The sequence below is a fragment of the Canis lupus genome, chromosome 14, assembly GCF_011100685.1.
Source record: "Canis lupus familiaris isolate Mischka breed German Shepherd chromosome 14, alternate assembly UU_Cfam_GSD_1.0, whole genome shotgun sequence".
Taxonomy (NCBI): domain Eukaryota; kingdom Metazoa; phylum Chordata; class Mammalia; order Carnivora; family Canidae; genus Canis; species Canis lupus.
This window is the reverse complement of record NC_049235.1, coordinates 50,090,588-50,117,866: the sequence shown is the minus strand read 5'-3', so window position 1 is coordinate 50,117,866 and position 27,279 is coordinate 50,090,588. Positions and strand designations below refer to the sequence as shown.

The window sequence follows — 27,279 nt, the reverse complement described above, 5'->3', positions numbered from 1 at the left end:
ACTTTTCTCATCACATATAGAATTAAAAAAGTAAGTAAAATCCAGTCTCTGCAATTACAGCCCCATATGTGTGTATGCTTTGTTTGTTGATATTTGAAAGTAGTTTTATAATTTATCTCCCTATATTGACTATAACCTTTACAAGAACTGGACCATTCCAGAATTGTTCATCAACCTAATCTTTGTCCTAAATCAGTACTTGTTTTATAGAAATAATTAAATGTGTATTATTTACATTGAACTAATAAATGTTTACATCAATTCAAGACAGAAGGCCAAGGCTCTATTATCTTTAGGGACTGGTCAACTATTAGAAGCAATAATATAATTATTTACTTTTTTTCCTGAGTAGAAAAATGAAAAAAGCCAATTGCAGAAGGCACATAAATATCATGGGTAACTTAAAAGACACAAGGTCAGATTTTCAAAAGGAAATAAATGTAAAGATGCATATGCTCAGGCAAATTAAAAACATGATTAGCATTATGGCTATAAAATCAACTTTGTGCTAATGTTCCCTAGTATTAAACAGAAACTATTTAAGGACATTTTATTTGCCAGCATACAATAATAGATTGACATTTGATGACAGCATTTACACTAAATTCATTTTCGCAATCAGTGTTAACATGAGAAAGGATGATATCATGCAAAAATAAGATGGAGCTAAGCTGAAAGCTATCACAAAGAATTAGCTAATTCTGATGCAGGAGATTAAGAGGTAGAAAAAAAGAAAAAGGGAAAAATGAATTCTAATTGAAGAGTCTGAGATACTATCTCTTAGAGTAGTTATGTAGACAGAATAGGAAAACGTAAAAAAAAGTCAATTTTTTGTGAAAAATTAGTTTTGGGGAACACTCAAGTGAGAATACCATTAAAAACTGAAAATATTTGACTAGTATTGGGCTAAATATATAAGTAACTGAGATAGTCAGATTTCTAAGATGTGCTTTACCCTCCAATTCCTGTTTCTTGGGTATTCAACAGAATAGTAACCTATGTACTTTGGTGAAGAATTTTGCAGGTGGAATTAAAACTACTAATCAATTCAGTTTAAGGTAAGAAGAATATCCTAGATTATTCAGGTGGGCCCATTGTAATCACTAAAAGCAAAAGAGGAAGGCAGAAAAGTTAGATAGAGATCCCTGAAGAGAGAAGGCAGAGGACAGATTAGGCAGAAAGAAAGCTCAAGAGATACTGGAAACATGAACTCAACCCACTGTTGCTGACTTTGTACATGGAGAGTGGATGCAATGTTCCAAGGAATGGAAGGAATCTTGAAAAACTAAAAGCAATCCCTGGCCAACAGCTAGCAAGGAAATGGGAACCTCAGTCCTACACTGTTTGGAAACGAATTCTTACAAGAAGCTGGATGATCTTGGAGGAAGGTTCATCCCTAAAATTCCAAAAAGGAATGTAGCCTGCTGACACACTGATTTCACCCTATGCCTAGACTCCATACCTTGAGAGCTCCTAGATAATATATGTGTATGGTTTTAAACACCTAAAACTGTCATGATTTATTATGACAATAGAGTTGCTAACATAAAAGTGATTCAATGACTATTAAGTGATAATGTATCAAGCACACAGAAAAAAGAGACTTTATGGTTTAAGATTAAGCTTTGGGAGGCCTACCTAAAAATGAGGAAATAACTGGGGAAACGGCTTAGTGAAGCCAAGCCAAACAAGGTGGAGACTACAGAATGCATGGATGGTCAGTGATCAAAAGGACAGTTGACAGAGGACCACTTCAGCGTCATGCAAATAAAAGGAGCTAAAAACAGAAATGGATGATCAATAAGTTTAATGTTATAGAAAAGTCAAGCAGAACAAGAATGAAGAAAAAAAAATCACTATGTGAGGAAGCCATTGAAGCTGGAAATCAAATTTCAAGAATAAGAAGGGAGTGGCAAAGAAATAGTTTGTGACAAGAATAGATTGCTTGCTTTAGAAGAGTTTAGATATTATTTGCATAAACATGAGTTTGAGCAAAGACATAAGAAATAACTGAAATAAAAGTGGCATCAGTATGAAAGATGACCCTATTTTACAAAAAAAAAAAAAAACCCTGTCAATATTATAACACTAATTTATGTTTCATTAGTATATTAGGTAAAAGTGAAACCTACTAATTCTTAAGTGCTCACAAATGCATAGGGGGAAGCATAGAGGAAAGATAAGGGGGGAAACTTGGATCCTGACACATGAGCAAGTCCTTAACATTCCTAAATTTCAGCTGCCTCAGCAAATATACAGGGCGAATAATACATACTTCTCAAGCTCATCATAATGACTACATGAGAATGTATATGCGCAAAAATCTGAACCAGCCTGGGGAGACCCAAACCCAGTATCTTATAGTAAGGGTAACCTTAGCATCTGTCCCAAGGAGGTTTGAGAACTTAGAATATGAAATGGTCTACATCCAGCTTTTGGTGTGGATAGTTTCTCTACTTTTCAATACTTCCTAATAAATAAATGTGATTCTCCTCCTTAATCACAGTGCCATAGCCATCAATAGTACTGCTATGTCTTCATATTTATTCTCTTTGCTTCCTTTCTTGTGAGTTACTGTAAATAGCCTTTCCTTCACCCAAGGTTGCCTTGAACAACTATGTAGCTTGTGATCTGCTCAACTCCAAGGGGTACCATTTTCATCAAAATCTATGATGCAAATTGCATAAAATTGCTGGGCCTTCACACTTAAGATTATAACACAATCTATTACATTATAGACTTTCTGTTTAAACTGGTCGAAGACCAGCTGTACGCATGTAGATTAAAATGGCAAGACTGGTTTCTTGATTAGATTTGAGAGAAAAAAACCTTTTTTTAGATTGTTTATAGTAGAATTTAAGTCTCCTTGATTATACTTAAGAGAAAATTAGACTGAGAATAAAGCCTCTCTTAAAGACTGTTTTTAACTAACTGTGGACTGCAGTTGTACAAATATGATCATATACCTAAATGAAACTCATCTCATCACGAGTTGATGTCGTTTTGAATATTATGATGATTATATTTCAAAATGTTAAGTACTTATTAAAATATCTACTTTCTGAAAGATGCTAGGTTTTTTGTTAGAGTTATATTATCAAAACATTTTTTGATAACTGTAGATTTAAAATTAAATAGTGATAATATATTTCAAATATTCTTCCAAAAGATACTTTTTATTTCAGATAATCTAGGTTTAAATTGTTTACATAGGCTTTGATTCTGTAGGATATCATCTAGAATTTACTGTTTTAAGAATCACTCTTTAGGAACATTAAAATACTCTCTAATAAGTAGAATTTCATGCTATTATTTGTGCTGTTTTCACTTTTTAAATAGAAAACAAATAAGATTATCCAAAACATGTGTATTATACTGTACCAATTTAAGCCATAATTATTACTAGACTTTAAAATTGGTCTTTAAAATATCAAAATCTTTCTATTTGCCTAAGTAAAGCATGAATTCTATTTAAGCAATTTTGAATGTCAATTGCTAACTTTATCAATCACAATATTTTATTTATGTCATTGAACCTTCTTGCATTCTGCTCTTTCTAGCATTTTAGCAAGTCATGCTATAATTTTTTTGAGGGGGGATATAGGTATTAATTCAGTATTGCTTTGATATAATGTTTTTAAGGTCTCTGAATTCAGAATGAGACTTCATAGATTCTCCATGGATTTTATGGTGACTTATACAAATTAATTTTCTATATTTCCTTCCTTGTATAATAGACTTATCTTGAGTTGATGTAACAATTAAATAATTTAATACATTTGAAAATAACTAGAGTAAAATAAACCCATAATTTATTAGCTGTTTAGTAACACTGTTACTTTTTTTCAAATAATATAAATCTTAAATATATATATATATATATATATATATATATATATAAATCTTAAATGAACTTGGTGCTAATTCTAAAAGAGTAAGTCACTAGAGTCCACTCTAAGGAAAACATATTCTTACGATGTTATTCTATCTGGTAAATATGATAGACCAACCTGACATAGATATGCCACTTTCCCACTCCAAACACACAGGAATATTGAATAAATAATAAATTAAAAGAATTAGATGAATAGCTAACGTTGAAGAAAAAAAAAAAAAAACTCTTTAGCTAAAATGCCATGAAAACATGAGGAATTTAAAGCCAGAGCCATCAGTGGGAATTTCCATAGTGGCGAATGTGGGATGATTCATAATATCAACTTTAAAGTATGGGTCTGAGATTATAATGCCTACAAGAGTGGTAGCCCCAAGCTCAAGCTACTTGGAGAACAAAGACAGAATCCATTTTATAAAGCCAAGAGCATCAAAGGACTGCTCTCTTCATCAAAGGGAGACAAAAATCATTATTTACTTGAACAAAACATGACAAAAAAAAAATCTATCACATTCACAGGATTCTAAGAATAAAAGAATAAACCATGAGATGATAAAATTGAATAAAAGAATAAACCATGAGATGATAAAATCTAGAAGGTACCATTTATGAGTGTGAGGATGTAGCAGAACCCAAATGAAGACAACATGAAAACTGTTCTAGAAGTAGCAAAACCAATAGGACACCAGTAGAGACCAATGTAAATATGCTTTGTAGAAATAATCTCACAACCCCCAAACATAATACTCTTTCAGAAAGCAAAGTGTTCTGAAAATAAACTCTTTAAAATTTTAAAAACACGAAAGAGAACACACACAGAAATGGACCATCACAATGGAAAGCTGTCACACACAATTAAGAAGAATTAGCATGATAATAATGCAGATAAACACTTGTAAAGACCATTTAAAATAAGCATGTTTAAATGCTTCAAGAGAGGTGCCTAGGTGGCTCAGTTGGTTAAGCATCCAGCTCTTGATTTAGGTTCAGGTTATAATCTCAGGGTCATGAGATTGACCAGTGCTGGGTGTGAGGCCAACTTAAGATTCTCTCTCCCTCTTTCTCTGCCCTCTCCTAACCACCACACACACATGCTCTCTTGCTCTCTCCTTCTCTCTTAAAAAAATTAAGTAAAATAAAATAAAATGCTTAAAGAATAAAATATAGTATACAAAAAATAATGTCAGACCACATGATATGAAACAGAAAGAAATGACAGAGTAGAAACAAGCAAATATGGCCTCTAGGAATTATACTTATATATATACACACATACACGAATATATATAGATTTCGTGTGATAATCAATTTCATGTGCCAACTTAACTAAATCATGCAATGCCCACATGTGTGATTAGGCATTATTTCTGGGCATGATTGTGAGAGCACTTCTGAAGAGATTAATATTTGAAGTGGAAGACTAAATGGAGTACATTGCCTTTCCCAATGTGATAGGCACCATTAAATATGTTTAGGGTCTGAATAGAATAAACAGGTGGAGGAAGGGAGGATTAACTATTTCTTCATAACAACTTGAACTGAGATATCAATCTCCTCTTCCCCTTTGGTTCTCAGACCTTGAGACTTAGATCATTAGCTCTCTGACCTTTAAACTATACCACTAGCCTTCCTGGGCCTCTAGCTTGCAGACAGCAGATTATGGGACTTCTCAGACTCCATAACTGCATGAGCCAGTATCTTATAATGAATCTCTTTATGATATCTTATAATAAACCAATATCTTAGAACATATATATACATATATATATGGATATATGGATATATGGATATATAGGTAGATATACACATAAATTCTCTCTACATCTATCTTATCTATCTATTGGTCTATCTATCTTGTTGGTTCTGCTTCTTTGAAGAGCCCTGATTAATACATTTAATGTGTCCCTGAAATTTTTTAAAAAATGCATGATAGGTAGTAAAGTGGATTATATAAGTGAAAAGAGAATTATTGAATTGTTTTCTTCTAGTCGTTGTTAGAACAATAAAATTTCATGGGGTTCTTTCTCCCTTCTTTAAGTTTACTCTTGTAAAAAGAGAAATTTAGAGGGAATATGATGAGTTCAAAACTTAACATAAAAACTATAAAAAGCACCCAAGTAAATAAAAGCAAATGTATTGTGCCCATGTGGAGGGAATATAAGAGTAAAGAGGGGAACTTTAATATCAGTGAAAATACATCATAAAATAAAAATATAAAAGATGAAAATAGCTTATTTGCTAAAAAAAGAGAACAATAATTCAAGAAGATAGAATAATTACAGATACAAATGCAACTAGCATTACAGCCATGAGCTATTTAAACATACTAATGAAAATAAATATACAAATAACTATTAATTGGAGATTTTACACGCATCTGAGAACCTGCAGGTCAAGGGGGAAAAAAGCAAAAAAACTAGAAATAAGCAAAGAAATAAGTAATATGTAATAAACAACGAACTGGAAAGCAAATGCCATGAGAAACAAGAAATATATGTTGTAAATTATATATGATACATGTTGTATATACACCATATATGTTTCACATATATAGAGATATTATCCAACTTCCAGACTTCTTTAAAAGAAACAGTAATCAAGACAATGTGGCAGTGGCCAAAGAATAGGCAAATAGGTCAATGGAAATAGACAAGAAATACACCTATACAAATATAGTCAACTGATCTTTGATGATGGAGCAGAAGCAATTCAATGGAAATAGGATAGTTGAATCCTTCCTCAATGGATAAAGGATAGTTGCCATGGACGGAATTGTGGGCCCCCTTAATCACACATTGAAGCCCTAACACTTCTCATCATGTTAGTATTTATGATAGTGCCTTTAAGAAAATGATTAAGATTAAATGAGATGCGTGGGTGGCTCATTATGTTAAACATCCAACTCTTGATTTTGTCCCAGGTCATGATCTCAGGGTTATTAGATCATGTCCCACGATGGGTTCTACACTGTGCATGAAGCCTGCTTGAGAGTCTCTCTCTCTCTCTCTCTCTCTCTCTCTCTCTCATTCTCTCTTTCTCTCCCTCCCTCCTCCTTCCCTGTATGCCTTCTCTCTCTCTAAAAAACAATTTTTAAGTTAAAAATTAAAATTATAAAACATTTTAAAAAGTAAAAAAAAAGATTAAGAAAAAGATCAAATGAGATCATAAAGGTAGAGCTCTGATTCTATGGGATTAGTGTCCTTATAAGAAGAAACACTGGAAAGTTTGCTCTCTCTCTCTCTGCATGTGTATACAGAAGAAGTCACGTGAGTATACAATAATAGATTAGCCACTGAAAAGCCAGGGGGAGAGATCTCACCAGAAACTCACCACTCTGACTCCCTGACTTGGACTTCCAGTCTCCAGAACTATAAGGAAAAAACAAAACAAAAACAGGCTCCGTGGTTTAGTGCTTGCCTTTGGCCCAGGGCTGGTCCTGGAGTCCCAGGATCGAGTCCCATGTCGGGCTCCCTGCATGGAGCCTGCTTCTCCCTCTGCCTGTGTCTCTCTCTCTCTCTCTGTGTCTCTCATGAGTAAATAAATAAAATCTTTAAAAAACGAAAACAAAACAACTAAAAATCTGTTGCTTAAATTTAATCTATTAATAAAATGAAATCTGTTTAAACTGAAAAGTAAAAATCTGTTATTTAGACCACCCAGTCTAGGGTATTTTATTATAGCAGCTTGAGGTAACTAAAACAATAGTCTTTTCAACTACTGGTGCTGAAACAACTGGATAATTATATGCAAAATCAATCAGTCAATCAATCAATCTAGACACAGACCTTACACATTCAACTAAAATTAACTCAAAATGAACCGTGGACCTAATGCAAACTGTAAAACTATAAAACTCCTTAGAAGATAACACAAGAGAAAACTTATGTTCACATAAGTTTTATTATGTGAACTTAAGTTTTTTGATGATGACTTTTTAGATACAAGAGCATAAGCACAATTCATGAAAGAAAACAAAATAATAAGTTGGATGTTAGTAGATCAAAAACTCCTGCTCTGTGAAAAACATAGTTAAGAGAACTGCAAGACAAGCCATATACTAGGAGAACAATCAGTGCAAAATGCATATATGATAGAAGGATGAGTATCCAAAATATACAAAGAACTCTTAAAACTCAGCAATAAGAAAACAAAAAATCCAACTTAAAAGTAGGCAAAAAATTCAGAACAGTTCTATCAGCAAAGAACATATACTGAAGGTAAATAAGTGTATTTTAAAATCTTCAACATCTTGTGTCATTAGGGAATTGCAAATTAAAACAAGATACCTCAGGGATCCCTGGGTGGCTCAGCGGTTTAGGGCCGCCTTCAGCCCAGGGCCTGATCCTGGAGTCCTGGGACCGAGTCCTATGTCGGGCTCCCTGCATGGAGCCTGCTTCTCCCTCTGCCTGTGTCTCTGCCTCTCTCTGTGTCTCTCATGAATAAATAAATAAAATGTTTAAAAAAATAAAATGAGATACCTCTATACACCTATTAGAAAAGCTAAAATCCAAAACAATGATGATAATAAATGCTGCTGAGGATATGAAACAATGGAAACTCATGGAAACTCTCACTCATTGCTGGTGGAAGTGCAAAATGTTACAGTTACTTTGGAAGGCAGTTTGGTGGCTTCTCATAAAACTAAATATGTACTCTTACCATATGAAAAAACAATTACATTTCTTGGTATGTATCCAGACTGGTTGAAAATGTGTCCATGCATTCACACAAATGTATATAGCAGCTTTAATTACAATTGTCAAAATTTAGAAGCAACCCAGATGTTCTTCAATAGGTGAATATATAAATAAACTGTGGTACATCCAGACAATGGAATATTATTCAGCACTAAAAAGAAATGAGCTATCAAGCCACAGAAAGTCATGGAGGAATTTTAAAGGCACATTACTAAGTGAAAGTAGCCAGTCTGAAAAGGTTAAATACTGTATAATTCTAACTATATGACATTCTGAAAAAAGTAAAATGATGAAGACAGTAAAAAATAATCACTGGTTGCCAGTAAGTCCCAGAAATAAAATAAAAAGTCCAAACCAATAAAGAGTATAACAGCAATAAATACTGATCAAATAGAAAGCAAAGAGAAAACACACACACAAAGAAGAGAATTTTATGAGACAGAATAAAAAGCCAACAACAAATCTAAATATATCAGTAAGCATAAGGAGCATGGTAGATTACATTAGTGTTCAAAAATATTTGCTTTCCCTTTGTTGCACTGATATCAAGCTTGGCCAGATGAGTTGTTGAGTAACACAGATGATTGACTTGTCAAAACAAACTCAAATGGGTCAGACATCATACTCAACATCAGGTTCCACTAATAATTTCAAGGATATAGATAATTAAGAGACTCAGATAAAGTGAAGAAACTTCTAAGTCGTGCTGAGCAGCCCCTGGGTTCTTTCTTTCCCAAGGTGGATGTTCACTCTTGGCCAAGAATAGACACAATCTCTAAGTGAGGTATGTGGGTTACTACCTTGGATATCAGGGTATCCTGATGTTTATGAAACATCTCCAATTTCCCACCAGCTAGTGTGACATTTTCCAGCGAGCCATACCCCATAAATCCATAGATTTTTTTTTTTAATTATAAGCCATCTTTAGCCAGGAGCACCCCATTAAGAATCTTCCCTAGATAAAGACTTCTTCCTAGCGAATATCATTAGCTTATTAACCCAGAGATTCAGGTATAATGTTATCAAGGAGATGTGAGCCAAGTATCTCCTTGGTAGCAGAGTGATTAGATCACAGGCTAGATTTTTAAACACCTTCTTCTGTATTTATAATGCTATTCTTTTGGGGAGGATTATATTTCCCAAGGTCTGTTCACCTGCATTGCTTTGGTCAATAAAATGTGAGTAATTGTGTAGTGTGTCACTTCTGAACAAAGTTTTAAGAACCGGCCTATGGTTTGCCATTCATCTCTTTCACTCTACCAAGAGAACAGCAGTATCCTGGATAAAGGTTACACTGTTGTCCTTGGTTCTAAGTGGAAAAGACGTGATAGACAGTAGAATGAGCAGGAATTAAACTCTCTGCTTGAAGTCACTGACCAGCTTGTTTGTCATTGCATCTGATCAGAGAGAATGAGCCAGAGCGAAATGTTAGCATGCTAGACCCTAAACAGAAAGACTGAGACAAAGTCCTGTGGCCATAGAACTCCAAGAATATTATTTTAATTATTTTATCTTATTCAACACTATTTTTTTCTGAATTATGCTATAATACATTTAGGTTATATACAGAATATCAGTAACTTATTGTACTGATAAGATCACAACAATTAATAGTCTAAACTAGGAATACCTTTTGGTCAAGTAGTGCTGATAGTTAAGCCATTGTTACTTTCAAAGAGTCTCAATATTTAAGCTCTTGTACCTGAATGTATAAAAATCTACTCATTGTATATACAAGAAATCTTTATGATGTAAGGTATGCATGAAGAGTTAGTAGAAATAACTTGGTATATAATAAAACTATTACAGTAAAATAAAAGGAAGACTCCTGATTTTTAACTTTTTTTTCTCAGCTCTGAGAAATATGGGTAATAAGTATGTACAACTGTTTTTTTTTTTGTTTTTTTTCCCATAATGAACCTCTTTGGGTTTCTAGGGAAATGCTCTTGTGTATCTGTTTGGGTTGTAAGAAGATCTTTATAATTTTTTCAATGAAACCTGGAATCTACACAATCACTCATATAAAAGGAATAGGCTGTGACATGTGTACATATTACAGATATAATGTGGCCATTCATTAAATCCTACTTTACCTCCGAAGGCAAGTTTATATTAACATCCAGAGTACACAACTATGTATGGGAAATGATTTCAAAATGGAAGGAAAGTTTTTCCTCTTACGATTGTTTGACTTAATTCTAGTGACAGAAACATCAAATTAAGATTGGCTAAAAATAAATGCTTACTTTTCTCATGCATAAATGTAGGCAGAAAGTTATTGGTATGTGTACTCTACAATTACTGGTATGAGAGGTGTAGTCTTTTTCACACCTTTTTCTTTTCATGTAAACCTTTTGTTTTTAAGCACATTCATGGAATAGATTTTAAATCATATTTACAGATGAGGAACACTTCTAGGTCCAAACAGGTTAACAGTGAAGCTACTACTGCTGGAAGGAATGTATACCTCCCATGCATTTCAAGCTTAAAGGGCCAAAACTTATGTCAGAGAACACCATATACATCACCCTCTAGATTGGAGAGCTGAAACCAGAGAAGAAGAGACTTGGTGAAGTTCACGTATCAAGTATCACTTGCTACTTTTACCATCATGCTACATAAGCAAATGGAAGTTCTGCTACTTTTCGATGAGTTGGAAGGAGGTTTCCTCATCATATAAGTGAAACTTCCTTTCATTGTTTTTTTTAAAGGTTTTATTTGTTTATTCATGAAAGACACACACACACACACACAGAGAGAGAGAGAGAGAGGCAGAGACATAGGCAGAGAGAGAAGCAGGCTCCATGCAGGGAGCCCGACGTAGGACTTGATCCCGGGATTCCAGGATCATGCTCTGAGCGGAAGGCAGGTGCTCAACCACTGCACCACCCAGGGATCCCATCTTCCTCTCATTGTTAACAATTAGGCCACAGGCATTAGCTATAGAAGGGTATCCACTGATAAATACAGAGTATTAGGGAAGTGAAAAGGAAGTCACGCAGATATCTCATCTCTTCAAATACCAGAAACTTCCACATCAGAGCAGTAGAGCAGTGGATCAACACCTTTCTCCACCTTCCGTCCAAAGAAGGCTCCCTGTACTTCTGGCAATATCTGCTGGGTTTGAGACCTGGCTGGCTTTCTAGAGTATGGAAACTTTTATTCTATGGTCCCCATTATAAATCTCAACTCCACCACTACCTCCTAAGGCAAGTAGTCTTCTTGATCAGTTTGGACATCAACATCTTTTTGGTGGCAATTTTGTACGTAGGAATCACTTTTGGCACTGTAGCCTTTACCAGAAGGAAATCCTATGTCCTGAAAGGTACAATCACCTGGGACTCCAACAGTTGGTACAAACCCTGAAGGACCAGTTCATCCAGCAGCACTTGGTACCTGGTTGTATCTTTTATCACTTTGCAGAGCTTCTGTTTCACCATTTAGTAGGTTTGTAATCAGGTCACCTCTCACTCTGAGGATTTTGGGCTTTGCCTGATTCATCAAATTGGACAGCCGAATTTTCTTTTGCTATTCAAGTTGCTTTTCTTTCTTCTCATAGTATTTCATAATCTTCAGTCTTTGGGTTTGCCCAAGATGGCCTTTCTCAATGTTGAACTCTTCCTCTGCTTTCATATCTATTTCATTGGCTTTCTTGTTGACTTCTTGTTAAAAAAAAAAAAAAAGCCATCATACACTTAATCTGCTTTTGCACATCAGCGTCACTGAGGGTCATAGTGAAGGTGATGCTAGGCCGGTGGACAACTGGCTCTGGCTCAGGTTTGAAAGGGGTGGTTGGGGGCATCTGGGTGGCTCAGTTGATTAAATGGCTGCCATTGGCTCAGGTCATGATCCCAGAGTCCTGGGATCGAGCCCCACATCGGGCTTTCTGATGGATGGGCAGCCTGCTTCTCCCTCTCCAATGCTTGTGCTCTCCTGCTTTCTTCCTCTCTCCTCTCTCTCTCTCAAATAAATAAAAGTTTAAAAAAAAAAAGCAAGCAAGAAAGAAAGAGGTGGTGGAAGGAAGAGAAAAAGAAAATCCAGTGCAGATTTTGGCTTCCTTGCTTAATAACTTCAGCTTCTGGTTCTTCTCAGACAATTTTTGAATCATGGTTTCCATCTCATGGTCCCAGAGAGCTGCTCCAGCTCAAACCATCACATTTGCTTCCAGCCAGAAGGAAGGAGAAAAAATACAGGAAAAGGACATTTTTCCTCCCTTTAAGTACATTTTCTGGAAGTTAAATGCACCTTTTCTTCCACATGGATTCCACTGCTCAGAGCAGTCAAAATAGCAAATCTAGCTGCACAGGAGGCCTGGAAATACAAGTTCTTCATTGCATAATCATACACAGGAATCACTGGGAAGATCAGTTGTTGAAGGAACAGGAAAGACTATGAAGGGAGGAAAAAATATCTGCCTTAGGAGCTTATTTGACTATGAGAATATTTTTTAAAGATTTTATTTATTCATGAGAGACAGAGAGAGAGAAAGAGAGAGAGAGAGAGAGAGAGAGGCAGAGACGCAGGCAGAGGGAGAAGCAGGCTCCATGCAGGGAGCCCGACATAGGACTCGGTCCCAGGACTCCAGGATCAGGCCCTGGGCTGAAGGTGGTGCTAAACCGCTGAGCCACCCGGGCTGCCCTGACTATGAGACTTGGGATCATTTTCTTGTCTGGATAACTCACCAAAAAAATTCATTAAAAATATTTTGAACATTGAAAAGAGACTTGCAATATCTGATAAAAGTAGTACTAAAATTCCTTTGTATATTCCCAAACTGGATGGTACTGCTGAATAGGTAAACTACATTTCCCCTTACTTTGCTGACATTTCCTAATACCCTGATGCATACAGAATAAAGATTTTGAAGATCACTATAGATGGCTTTTTGAATGAAAGGGTAAGTTTTTTTCTGGAATTCTAAGCATCTAAAAGCATTAAAGAAGAAAGTTAATATCTTTTTCTTATTCAACAACATACACATGTGATTTTTAATACTGTATAATAACAAAAAAGGCAAGAATAGCCCATTTTGAATAGATTATTTTTTTCTTAATCTAAGCATATTAAATAAAATATCTCTCTTATTATCGATTGGTCAAAAATAATTATGTTCTTCTCATTTAGGTACATTTTTTTCATATAGTTAATTTTATAGCTTGGAATAAATTTGTTTTTATTTATATAAAATTGATTTCATTTTTTATTTTAATTTTAAATGTAGTAATAGTGTTTTTTATTTTTTATAAATTACCTTCTTTTTAGGAAATTAATTTCATGATCCATTTTCAGTAGTGACACATATTTCCTTTTAAAATAAATTCATATAAGTACATAGAGCAATTTTACAGAACTATATTAAGCAAAGGTGGTTGTTGGATATGGCAAAAATGTGAATGTGGTAAATAAATGACTGACAGACAACATGTACTTATTATACCCTTTAAACAATCTTTGATATGTAATATTTAGACCAGTGAAGCTTTTGGTGATTATTGATATGCAGTAAGTTTGATTTTTTTTTTTTTTTAGTTTGAGATATTTTTGAAGCACACTTTCTAAATGTTCTATATTAAAGGCAGAAACACGCATTAATAGCCAATGAACTGTGAAGAAATTTATACAGAAAAATAGAGTACCTAATAATCAACAGAAGATTATCCACCTAAAGCAGAGCTTATACAGAAAGTACCAGAGCACTAGTACTAATAACCAATAATGACTCATGAATTATAATTAAATATCCATTTACTATCTAACTTCTAGTAAAATAACTTCTTTGATTCACTAGAAAATATACTGCTTGCAAGAGGCATGCTCCTGGTTTTAAGTGTACTTTTGATGGTTTAAGTCCTGTATTGACCATCATTTCACAACCAATTGGCAATGAATGTATATTACTAACATTTCTGTGTCTGTTGGTAAAATCAATAGTAATCAAGAAAATTTCTGCTTTACTTACCATATACTCAATAAAATATTTTAATGGTTATTAATATTCATAAAAATTCACAACTTAATGATATGTCAGTACAACACACATACATATTCCCCACATTAGCCTACATTTCTCAAAGTATTTTTGTTTTGCTTTTTACTCGTACACTTTAGTATATTACAGTTCTGGTGAAAAAGTGATAAAGGGATCCACAAAATGTTAGGAATAACTAAAATACTGTCATTACTACAAAACAAGAGTAACTCCTGGTGTCTATGAAAACATCTTCAATTGCTTAATTCTTAAGCTTGCTTGTCTTACATCGGTCAGAGTTTCAATTAAAATCTCTATTTTACTAACCAAATTCTTGCCTATGTTAATGGAGCAGAGTACTCACATAGTCCAATAAAGACATTTTCAAGTGTCTGGCTTCACAGTGTGCTTTGTCTCACTTTTCAGCTCATCAGATATTGTCATAACAGAATATATATTCAATGACAGCATTAGTAAGCCTCACATACTTATCAAAAGTGGGGCACACTCTGAAAACTTGGCAGGACACCAAAGAGCCATGGAAAACTTTGAGAACCACTGGCTCAAAAAACAAAACAAAACAAAGCAAAACCAAAAAAAAACCCCGACACAATTTGCTTCAGTTGTGAATGGTCTATTATCTCATCTGTGTTCTTTTGACTAAATATGTATTAGTATTCTACATACATATTTATTTTCTAATATAAATGTATTTTCATTGTTCTTAGATTTTTAAACTTGAATACCTCTATCTTCGTTTTTAAGAAGCAAACCTGTTACTATGTTTATAGATATTTTAACATTTTATAAAATGTGTAGCATACCCAGCTTGATATTCATATCTGTACAGACAGTGGGTCTTGATTACATACTGTGGATGCTGCCATTTCAATATTTTCTTGAGGGCTTCTAGATCCTATTACCTGCCTCTCTAGTCCTAAGGTGCTTTTGTTTTATTTTGTTTTGCTTTTTCTGAAAATATGGAAAACTATGCCATCCAAGTGTACAACAGGCCAGAAGTCCTAGGGATTAATATCCCTTGGAAATAACCCTTAACTAGAGATTGATAGGAATTGTGTGTATAAATGTCTCAGTGCCCTTTCTCTTTTGTTGAGACCATTTTGAGGCCCAGAGACTTCATGTAGGAATGAATTCCAGCTACTCATCTGATGGATAGCTGGCCTAGTCACACTCCCAATACCGGCTGCCATCTTTTCCCTGGTCCCTCTCCTGGCCACTTGGGCTTGTAATATTTATTCAGACATTTCCTCCTGAGTTTGAGGAAACAAATTAAGGCAATTATGATAGATATATCTCTGAATTGTCTTTTTTGCAACTGTCCTTTTGTCTTCTCTTCTTTTGTCTTAATACCTTAAAATCACTTGCATAAACTTTTATAGTAATCACTTTTTAAAAAGATTTATTTATTTATTTTAGGGTGTGTAGGGGGAGGGTCAGAGGGAGAGAGACAGGGAATTCCAAGTAAACTCCCTGCCTAGGACAAAGCCCAAGACAGGGCTCAATCCCATGACCCCAAGATCATGACACCAGCAGAAACCAGGAGCCAGTGCTAACCGAGTGAGCCACCCAGGTGCCCCAGTAGTAACCACTTTTTTGATCATTCTGGTTTGACTCACACTGCCACCAGTTTTCTTCCTAAAACACAGGGTTGGACTTGACTCAACATGCTCATAAGCTTTCATTGCCTGTTCCATATGGCCTAATAGGTCAAATCTTCTAAAATCTTACTTTTAATCCTACCTTTATTTTATCATCCAGCTTTACTCCTGCCAGACTAGAGAAATGGCCACCTCCAAAGCAAGTTCTCATACTCTCTCAACCTTCAGTGCTTTTGTTCATCCTGCTTTCTCTGCCTAGAGTGGTGTTGTTCAACATGGTAGACATTAAATCTAAATTAATAAAAATTAAATAAGTTTAAAAATTTGGGTCAAACATTTCAAGTTTTCAATAATGTAGTTACCATAATAGACAGTACAGATATGAAATATCTCTATCCTCACAGAACGTTCTATTAGACAGAGCTGGTCTGGAGCATTCTTCTATACCTAGTTTTTGAAATACTATTTTTTTTTCTTTTAAGTTTAATCTTAAAGCTAACTTTCTGGGGCACCTGGGTGGCTCAGTCAGCTAAGCGTCCAACTCTTGATTTCTGCTCAAGTCACGATCTCATGGTCATCATGTCAAGCTCTGTGTCAGGCTCCATGCTCAGCAGGAGTCTGCTTGAGATTCTCTCTCTCTCTCTCTCTCTCTCTCTCCCCCTAAGCTCCCCGCCCCCTGGCTCACATACTCTCTCTAATACACAAATCTTTTTGAAAAGTTAACTTTCTGTGAAAATTCTCCCAATGTAGAATTAATTTTGTCATGGGTCTCTATTTATTCACTAGTTAAATTTTAGTTCATTCAATCACACGACAAATACTGTGTATTTTATTTATGAATATCAGTGCACATAAATCATTTATGTTAGGTAGATTCCTTAAAGACAAGATTAGTGCACTTTCATTTGTGTATTTTAAGGTGCTTTACTTAACAACAAATATTCATTTAATTCTTAGAAACTAGTTTAACTGATTTAAACCCCTCTGATATTATTCCTATAATCTTCTTTTGAACCACTTCTTTCCTAATGCCATATTTTTGCTGTCATTACTTAGAGTCTACAGTCTTTATTAGATTTTGGAAGCCTATGAAAACTGTTTCAACTCTCAATTGTATTATACAGTCTAAATTAACAATGCCATTTCTATATTACATATAAATTTGATACACGGTTTATTTTATTTCTCAGAGTACTAATATTTTCATTTTTACTCTGACATCCAAAAACACTGATGAGAGCTTCCAGTTCCTTTTTATAATTATAAGATTCTAGAGAATAGAAACCACGTCCATGTCATTTAGTGTGCCTATCTCCTTGCATAGAATTTTGCTTAATGTCTGCTTTATTTTGATGCTTGTTGTCACTTCCAGAGCCAATCTGTAGAGATAATTCATGCACACAAGTAGAGTAGGAGTGCTTTAAAATGTTCTTCAACGTAGGAACTGGGTCCTTGCTGTATTCCATTTATTTAAACATTAATAGATGCTTTGAATACAGTTTGCTAAAAATAACCCTAGAGACATCCAACAAAGCTTTCTTCCTAAATTTGATTCACACTCTTTACATGTTGCTGTTTAACCTCTTGTATACCCAGATAGTATTATCATCTTTCTCAGTCCTTATGATCTTCTCCGTGTATGACATAAGAAAGGTTCAAACCAAGGTGATTTTATTTTTATAGGGATAGAATAGACTCTCTAAATGATCACTAAATTCTTGTCAAAATCCTAGCAAATTGCAGCAGAATCTAAGCTGAAAGAATCCCAAGAGAATCTTCTAAAAAGCATCTATTTATTAATAAATTTTAATGCATTTTTGCTTTGAAGTATCAAACGATAGATCCATTGTCTTTGGAAAACATGCCTAAAACTAGAGTCAAATCTATCATGAACTCTCTTTTCAAAAGTGCTTATGGAATTACATCATACCGAAGAGCATACTTAATTTTCTCAATTAGGATAAATAAAATATGAAAATAAATGATCACTGAATACTGACTCTTATCTAAAACCTGTCTCAAATTTAAAGCAAAAGTAGGTTAAAATTAAAGTTCAAGAAATAATGCCTAATAATTAGTTATCTAACCTAAAAAAACCATATGATTCCATACATTTTGTTATTCATGTCCAGTAACTTTAGATTTTTTACTTTTAAAATAGAAAATGTAATCTTGCTTTCTTTAAGCCTTAATTAAGGATAGAATATTCAAAAATGTCTAACACCTGCTTTATAATAAGTAGAGTATTATTTCAAATGCCAGATGGACCAATTAAGATATTCTTTTAGATGATGCAAAACCTTGTGATGTAGGTAGTTTTTTTCAAATCCAAATTTAAATATGCACTATAGGAATGTGATATTATTTAAGTATATGTTAACGGAATACTTTCATTTTTTTACCCTGGGGAGAGCACAAAGCACTGTCATTTTTTGTCTTTTTTTTTTTCTTCTCCAACATTCCCTCTTCATTCTCCTCTTCCAGTTCTACCATTTTAGCATCCACGCTTTTGTTTTCCTCTGACTACTGCTGTTAGAAGTAGCTCATATATTACAGAGAATTAAGCTTTCCAGAACAAAGGGAGAATTACAGGCTTTTAACCTGCAAGTACATGGAAATTAAAATCGGTAAAAGATAAAAGGTATAGAGAAATATAGACTGAATTTGTATAAAAAATACTTTACAAAGACTATATCCTCAGCTGGCTCCTAAATTTACACAAGTCATTTTGACAGAGTTTATTCCATTCACACAGTAGGAACCCCGCTGGCAGCTTCTACTCAAATTGACCATCCAGCACACATTTCTAACACTCTCAAGTCACAAGTTTCATGAAGAGTTCACTACAATTTTTGTTTATAGTTCCTAACTTTAAACTGTAAATAGCTAATTTTGCATAAACTGACTGGGTTCTCTAACTGGTCAGATAATAGTTTCATAATTTCATTCCCATCAGGAAAAGATAGTGGTTTTTATCTTTTGTTGTCTTTCAACTGCTTTGTTTAGATTGAGTTGGTAGCATTTAATACCTTGCTTTTAATTTTCCTATTTCACATCATTCTTCCCCAATAATCTCCAAGGTCCTCTGGAGCCAAGGCCACACTAGACTTTTTGAGGTCCCTTAAACAGACATTTGTTTGTATGACGTTAAAATTTTATCCATTTCTCTCTATATACAACACAACCTAAGTTCATAACCTGATGGCTATAAAAATGTTTGAAGGCCCATAAAAATGTAACTCATCTTAAAAGCACTATGTTTGCTATAAAATACTTTAAAGACTGGAGAATTTATGGGGGATCCTGGGTGGCTTAGTTGGTTAAACATCCAACTTTTGATTTTGGCTCAGGTCATGGTCTCTGGGTCCTGGGATCAAGCCCCACGTTGGGCTCTGTGGTTCTGCAGCTCAATGATTGATGCTTGATGATTCTCTCCTTTTCTCTCTGCCTCTTCTCTCTCTCTCTTTCTCTCACTCAAATAAATAAATAAATAAATAAATAAATAAATAAATAAATCTTATTAAAAATAAAGATTGGAGAATTTAGAAGACTACAGTTGAACAATTATCCATCTGTAGCTTTTGCGACATTAGGAAAACAACGGTTGAATTTTACATCTAATAGTGCAGTCCTGCAGCCAGAGAGGATGCTTCCTGACATTCCCCAGGTCACAGAAGCCACTATTCTTCCAATGACTTGGGAGTAAAGGAGATCAATTTTTAACTTAGATCTTCATCAGGAAGTTAGCTTTCTCCACAAAAGACTCAAGACAGGTTGAAGAATGCAGAATGCTGATCATAACACAGAACTCTTGAGATGAGAAAAAATGAGAACTCTATATTTTCCTAAATATAGAAAAGAAATCATCCTAGAGTAGTACTGAACCAAGCAAAGGCCAGCCAGAATTTTGCTCCTAAATGGAAGTAAGAAAGTACTCTATACTAAAGCCTGATAAAGCTTTAGAACTCAGAATGAACAAGTACATTAAAAAAAAAAAAAAAAAAAAAGGAATTGTCTGCAAAATCTGTTAGGCCGTGTGCATGTGTATGTCTGTGTGAGAGAATGAAAACCAGAATATTACACTGTATGCATCCCCACAGAAGCAGAGGAGAAATATGAACCAGATTATAATGAAGACTAGTTCTTTAAAACATTTCAAGAGTCCATTAGTCTGGAGGCATTCGAAATTCATACATTTCTCTCACTACATATCATTTAGGAGCCATTTATATATATTATATGTATAAAATATATACTACATTATTTCATAATACATTACATATTAAATATATCATAACAATACATATTATATATATATATAAATTTCATTCTTTTTATCAAAATTTTGTTTTGTTCTTGACTTACAAGCCTCAATTAAGGAAGCTCTCCAAGTATTTTTACAGAAAAAAAAATTTTTTAAGGAATTTATTTATTTATGAGGGAGAGGGAGAGAGACAAAGGCAGAGACACAGGCAGAGGGAGAAGCAGGCTCCATGCAGGGATCCCGATGTGGGACTCGATCCCGGGTCTCCAGGATCACGCCCTGAGCCAAAGGCAGGCGCTAAACTGCTGAGCCACCCAGGTGTCCCAAGAGAAAATTTTCTGTACTGGGTAGATCTTCTCTAAGTAATGTTGCAGTCACAAAGTGGACAAAACTGGATTCAGCACTCATCTGAGAATCTTATGTAATAGAACATATTTATTGAAGCTATGTTATATGCTGTGCCATGGAGTGGGAAGCCTTAAAAATATGTAGCAACTTATTTCTGTGTCAGTGACACACCTAGAAGAAGGAAATTCAAAGCATATTATCTTTACTCATGTGTGACTTGACAGGGTTCACTCCAGCAGATCCACTCAAGCCCCTGAAAAGTTTTGTTAAAACATAACCTGTTAAGCAAATAAGGCTCAATTTTCCACGGCAGGGAATGTACTTATATATTTCAATGTTGTATATATTGGGCTACGTGATATGTGAGGTTCCTTCTAATTCTAAATTTTTGTAGTATACACACAGTATAGGTATGTATATGTACATAGGAATTTCAAAATTACTCTGGAGACAGAAGTTCAAATGATAATGGTTATTCTCACTCAGAAATCTTCAAAGACGCCACTCTCTAAAGAGCTGTGCTGCCAAGGTCAATTAAGAATCATCGGTTTCACATTTAAGTCAGTTTTCTTTATAGCTAGAATCAATGCATTAAAAAAATCCCTTATTTACTTCCAAACACACATGGAGGAATTCAGGAAATTTTCCTCTTGCTAGATATAAAACACAACCCTGCTTTCTGCTGTGGAATTATTTTCCATAAGATTAGGGTTTATATTGATGGAAATTCAAGAAAAATTTTTTTCTGTGTTCTTGCATTAACTTCAAGGGCCATTCAGTGAATCGTTTTTCTTTCAAATGCATCAACTCTACTGTCTAATGGCTTATGGTTTCCATTTTTTATGCATTTTAGAGCATCTATTCATTAGCAGGGATATAATGAGCATCAGCTGTATATAAGGCTCTATTCTAATGAGCATTAGAGCTATATAAGGTGCTTTCCTCAAAGAGCTTAAAACTAATTTATGAGGTTAAATCGTATTTTAGGGCAGCCTTGGTGGCGCAGCGGTTTAGCGCCGCCTGCAGCCCGGGGTGTGATCCTGGAGACCAGGGATCGAGTCCCATGTCAGGCTCCCTGCATGGACCCTGCTTTTTTCCCTCTCCCTCTGCCTGTGTCTCTGCCTCTCCGTCTCTCTCTCTCTCTGTCATGAATAAATAAATAAAATCTTAAAAAATAAATCATATTTTAATCATAAATAATGTAATAAGTGCAATGAATTACCAATGCATTATACACATATGTATAATCATACACAAAATCATACAGAAAATATTTTCAGCATGATTAGACACCAATGCAATAATACTATGTCAGGTTATGCATATTTCCCCATGAAATAAGATGTTTAGAGAAAGCTTAACAACAATATAGAAGTTAGACTGTGCCTTAAAAGTGAATAAACTTTAGGGTACCTGGGTGGCTCAGTAGGTTAAGTATCTAAAGCTTGGTTTTGGCTCCGGTCACAATCTCATGGGTCCTGAGGTAGAGCCTCACTTCAGCCCCACTGCCAGTGGGGAGTCTGATTGAAGAGTCTCTCCTTCTGCCCTTCCCCCACTTGCACATGCTGCTTCTCTCTCTCAAGTAAATAGGTAAATCTTTAAAAAAGTAAATAAACTTCAAACGCATTCAGAACTTCAGCAGATTTGGAAAACAGCATAAGAAATGGGTTAAAATATAGTGTGTCCAAGACATTTTGAAGTGACAAGAATATACTCTGCATGCCAGGAAAAAGGAAAGAATTGAAGGATCCACTTGAAAGGTAGGTTAACCTCATTCTGGAGAACTTTGTGCTCCCAGCTAAGAAATTTTTGACTGCATTATTTCATATGAAATGAGAAATCATAGCAATTTGTTTTTCCAAAAGAAACTATGGTGGAAAAAAATTTATGATCAGTTACACAAGAACTAGCATTAGGGAGAGGGAATCTAGAGATAAAAAAAAAAAAAAAAGAAAAAACTAGCTCAGGACTATTTCAAGCTGTACCAGAAGTGATTAGAGTCTGCCTGCGTGTCATCTCTATGTGGAAGAAACAGAAAGGAAAGAAGAAATGCTTTCAATGGATGTATCTTAAAGAATTGGCTGATCTTGGTAAAGGATTTGGAATGGGGGGGGGGAAACAGAATAATTCAGGTTTTAATCCTGGGTGATTGAAAAGTGTTTGTGTCATTAATTGAGAAAAGAATATTTGTTTTGAGAGGCAAGGAAATTTGCATCACAAAAGCTGTCTTTAGGGTCATAATGGATTATCCAAAGGGACGTGATTATGAAAAAAAGAAGATGAAGATACAGAACTGGAGATCAGAACCATGAATATACATGGATAATGATGCTTGAATAAAAAGAAAGAGATCATATGTGATGATTAATATTGTACATTCCACAGAGGGGTGAAAGGCAAAGCAGATCTGGGGCAAACAAGAAAAGATGGAGGCAGTGAAGATCACCTCTGTTTAAACAACTACACAACGAAGAGAAGAAATGATAAACAATACAAGGAAGCAGAGATAAGTTTTATTTTTAAAAAATGCACTATATTCAGCCAAGTTGTTATGCATGACTTAACACAAACAAAAATCTCATATATGCAAGGTCTTAGAATATCTCCTACACAGATACTCTGCTGCATATATCACTTGAATTTCAAAACAGGTGGAGATTACCTGAAACCCAAGATAAGAATAGTGAAATACTAGGAAAAATAATTTATAAATATTGAAAGCCTTTGAACATAAAAAGACATATATAACAAATTATGCGTGTATATATATCTAAATATATGTGTATATGTATATTTACATACATTTTTATGTATGTTCTGTGTTAATACCACCAGAGTTTCTGAGTCATGGGAAACAAACAAAAACAAACAACAAAAACAACAACAACAACAACAAAAAATAGAACTACATCTAGCACCAAATGAATCTGAAGAATAAAGGTAATGTGATATCAGAATTTTTATAAGATGCTCCTGAGAAAAATATTCCTGAGATAAAGAGTTATGACTCTTTGGACTTAAAAGCTCTTTTAAAAAAGAAGATTTTATTTATTTACTTGAGAGATAGAGAAGAGAGCGAAAGCACAAGTGTGCGGGGAGAGAGAGGGAGAAACAGACTCCTTGCTGAGCTGGGAGCCTGATGTGGGGCACATCCCAGGACCCTGGGGTCATAACCTGAGCCGAAGGCAGACGAAGGCACTTCACCAACTGAGCCACCCAGGTGCCTCTTTTGACAGGGTTAGTCCAAGACTTCCTGGGTTAACCTGCCTCCCTTTATAGGAAGCTCTCTCTACAGAGAAATGTATGGTTGTCAGGACCTTAGTTGAGGAGCCAATTCCTTTGCGATAATGTCATTTTTTTTTAGAAAAATATTTTATTTATTAATGAGAGAGAGAGAGAGAGAGCAGAGACACAGGCAGAGGGAGAAGCAGGCTCCATGCAGGGAGCCTGACGTGGGACTCGATCCCGGGTCTCCAGGATCACGCCCTGGACTGAAGGCAGGACTAAACTGCTGAGCCACTGGGCTGCCCCGATAATGTCATTTTATATCAAAGGAAAAGAATGAAGGCAAAAACAAGCAATTTGAGAGTTTGGTCTACAGTTTACACAACTTTGGTATTTGCCAAAGCCCTAAAAACAGTAGGATCTCAGTTAATAACTTCTCAATTGAACTAAAGGACTGGGCCCTGAGCTAGTCACATGGTAGCATCATTGTTTTTACAAATGCATCACAAAATTAGCCCTTTCTTTTCTACAATTAATTAAAACTTTAAAATTCTCTTTGTATGGATTTATTAGGAGAGGTGGCAACACCAAAGGGAATATTTATTTTGAGAATTTAATGACAAGAAATTAATTTCCACTGACATTCTGATTTAAAATTCAAGGACATCTGAACAGTAGGTTTGTGAAAAGGTGTTAAAGGCCTTCTGGCTGTTTCTTTCATCAACTTTCTTTTTTTTTCCCTCCCTTTCACCATCTTACCTTATTATTTAGCAGGCATGCCATAGCATGACCAGGAGTTTGAAAAATAAATGATTGCAGCTGTCAGTGCCTCCTGTCTGAATTCTTGACTTTCTGTATGAATATGTGGGCTATGTTGTGTTTTCTAGTAGCGGCAAAGCCATTGCAAAAGGAGGCTCGGTGGTTCTTTCATGTAAATTAATTTCTACAGATGTAACTTTCACACTTAGCCTGGGGCTCTTCCTTGTGACTTCTGCATTTATTTAACACACAGCATCTTGAAATTAAAATGTATTTTTATGGAGTTTCACTTTTATTGGAGACAGTTCGAAATTATTATGTGATCTGCATTTTAAAAACAACTAATAAACATGTCTTTCTTAAATAATTGCTCTGTGACTATTTCACCACTCGGGCATTCTTTATCTGTGCAGGCTGCTTCCAGCCCAGCCCTTCTGCTCACTCTCACCCTCATAGCACTTCATTCACTTTGCTGTTATATTTCTTTTCATTAACCTAAAGGAAAATTTTACACAAGCACATGACCTAGACCAAATTAAAAAATGTTACTTCTTGAATTGCTTGGAAATTCACACTTTTCAAAACTGCAATGATCACCCAGGATACTTTAATCTAGCAAATCAAACAGACTGTAGATTTTATGTATATTTTTATATACATGTTTTTTATTCAAATCAAACATTCTGACTTTTGTCTAGTTAATCTCAAGATTTTGTCAATTCTAGTTACCTTTAAAGACATACTCTAGTTTTACTAAATATAGAAATTGTCATAGCCATTTGTCCTATTTATTTTCTTTATATAATCTTGAAGTCTTCCTAAGAACATGAAGCATACTTTTATTAGTGATAATAGAAACTGTAGAAATGGTTATTTTAAAGATAGTGGTTTTATTCATTTATGTAAACAAGTATTTTTTGGCAGCAGGCATGTGATCAAAACAACGATAACAGTAAAAAATATGGATTTGTATAGGTGTATGTGTTTTAAAAAATTATATTCACCTTTGACAGTTTGTTTCAGGCAAGAAGTATAACTTGAGATCTAAAAGTCAGGTAGACAAAATCTATAAAGACCTTACCAACTCAACAACCAAAGAACAAATAATCCAGTCAAGAAATGGGAAGAAGACATGAACAAATATTCCTCTAAAAGAGACATACAAACAAATGGCCAACAGACACATAAAATGCTTCACATAACTTGGCATCAGGGAAATATAAGTCAAAATCACAATGAGATATCATCTCACACCAGTCAGAATGGCTAAAATTAACAAGTTAGGAAACAACAAATGTTGGTAAGGATGTGGAGAAAGGGCAATGCTCTTACATTGCTGGTGGGAATGCAAACTGGTGCAGCCACTCTGGAAAGTATGCAGGTTCCTCAAAAAACTAAAAATAGAGCCACCCCGCAACCCAGCAATTGCACTACTAGGTATTTACCCCAAAGATACAGATGTAGTGATCCAAAGGGGCACATGCACCCCAATGTTCACAGCAGCAATGTCCACAATAGCCAAACTCTGGAAAAGCCCAGATATCCATTGACAGAAGAATGGATAAAGAATGGATAAACGGATGTGGTGTGTGTGTGTGTGTGTGTGTGTGTGTACACACAATGGAGCAATACTTAAGCATCCAAAAACAAAACAAAACAAAACATGTTGCCATTTGCAACAATATGGATGGAACTAGAGGGTGTTATGCTAAGTGCAATTAGTGAATCAGAGAAAGACAATTATATAATTTCACTCACATGTGAAATTTAAGAAATAAAACAGGAGCATAGAGGAAGGCAGAGAAAAATAAAAAGAGACAAAATCAGAGAGGGAGACAAACCATAATAGACTCTTAACCATAGGAAACAAACTGAAGGTTGCTAGATGGGAGAGGTCTGGAGGTCTGGGTAAGTGGTGATGGGCATTAAGAAGGGCACTTGATGTAATGAGCACTGGGTATTATATACAGTTACAGTGATGAGTCACTGAATCTACCTCTAGAACTAATAATACACTATATGTTAATTAATTAAATATAAATAAAAATAAATAAAGTCAGGTGGAGTAGGGTTTGAATCCTGAGGTTGCCATTTAGTTGTGTGACACATAGGGCAAGTTCCCCAATAGCTCTAACCTCATATGTATACATAAGTAAAGTGGGAACTGTAACATTACCCACCTAAAAAGTTTGTGGGGAAGATTAAATGAGAAAGTACCCAGTAAGTGCCCAGGGAGCACCTCGCAGAGTTACATATTTCCTAAAGATAGAAGATATAAAGAGTTAAGGGTTACTGCCTATACTGATTTGTCAGGTAGTGTACCCAAATCCGTGTAAGCCTACACTAGATGTGCTTGTCTAATGATTCTGTATTGAAATATTGTGTCCATTTATAGCTCTTTGTAGAAATTGATTACCGGTAAATAAATATGAGATCAGATTTCTAGAAAATTCAACTCTGGGGAAAAATTGTTCAAAACAGTAACAAGTTACAGCAACTGGTGTTAT

The 27,279-nt window shown here is 34.9% G+C and overlaps 1 pseudogene; it reads right to left on the bottom strand.

Moving 5' to 3' along the window:
• Positions 1-11,604: 11,604 nt before the first annotated feature.
• Positions 11,605-12,322, bottom strand: LOC100686196 (annotated as a pseudogene).
• Between the last annotated feature and the right edge of the window lie 14,957 nt (positions 12,323-27,279).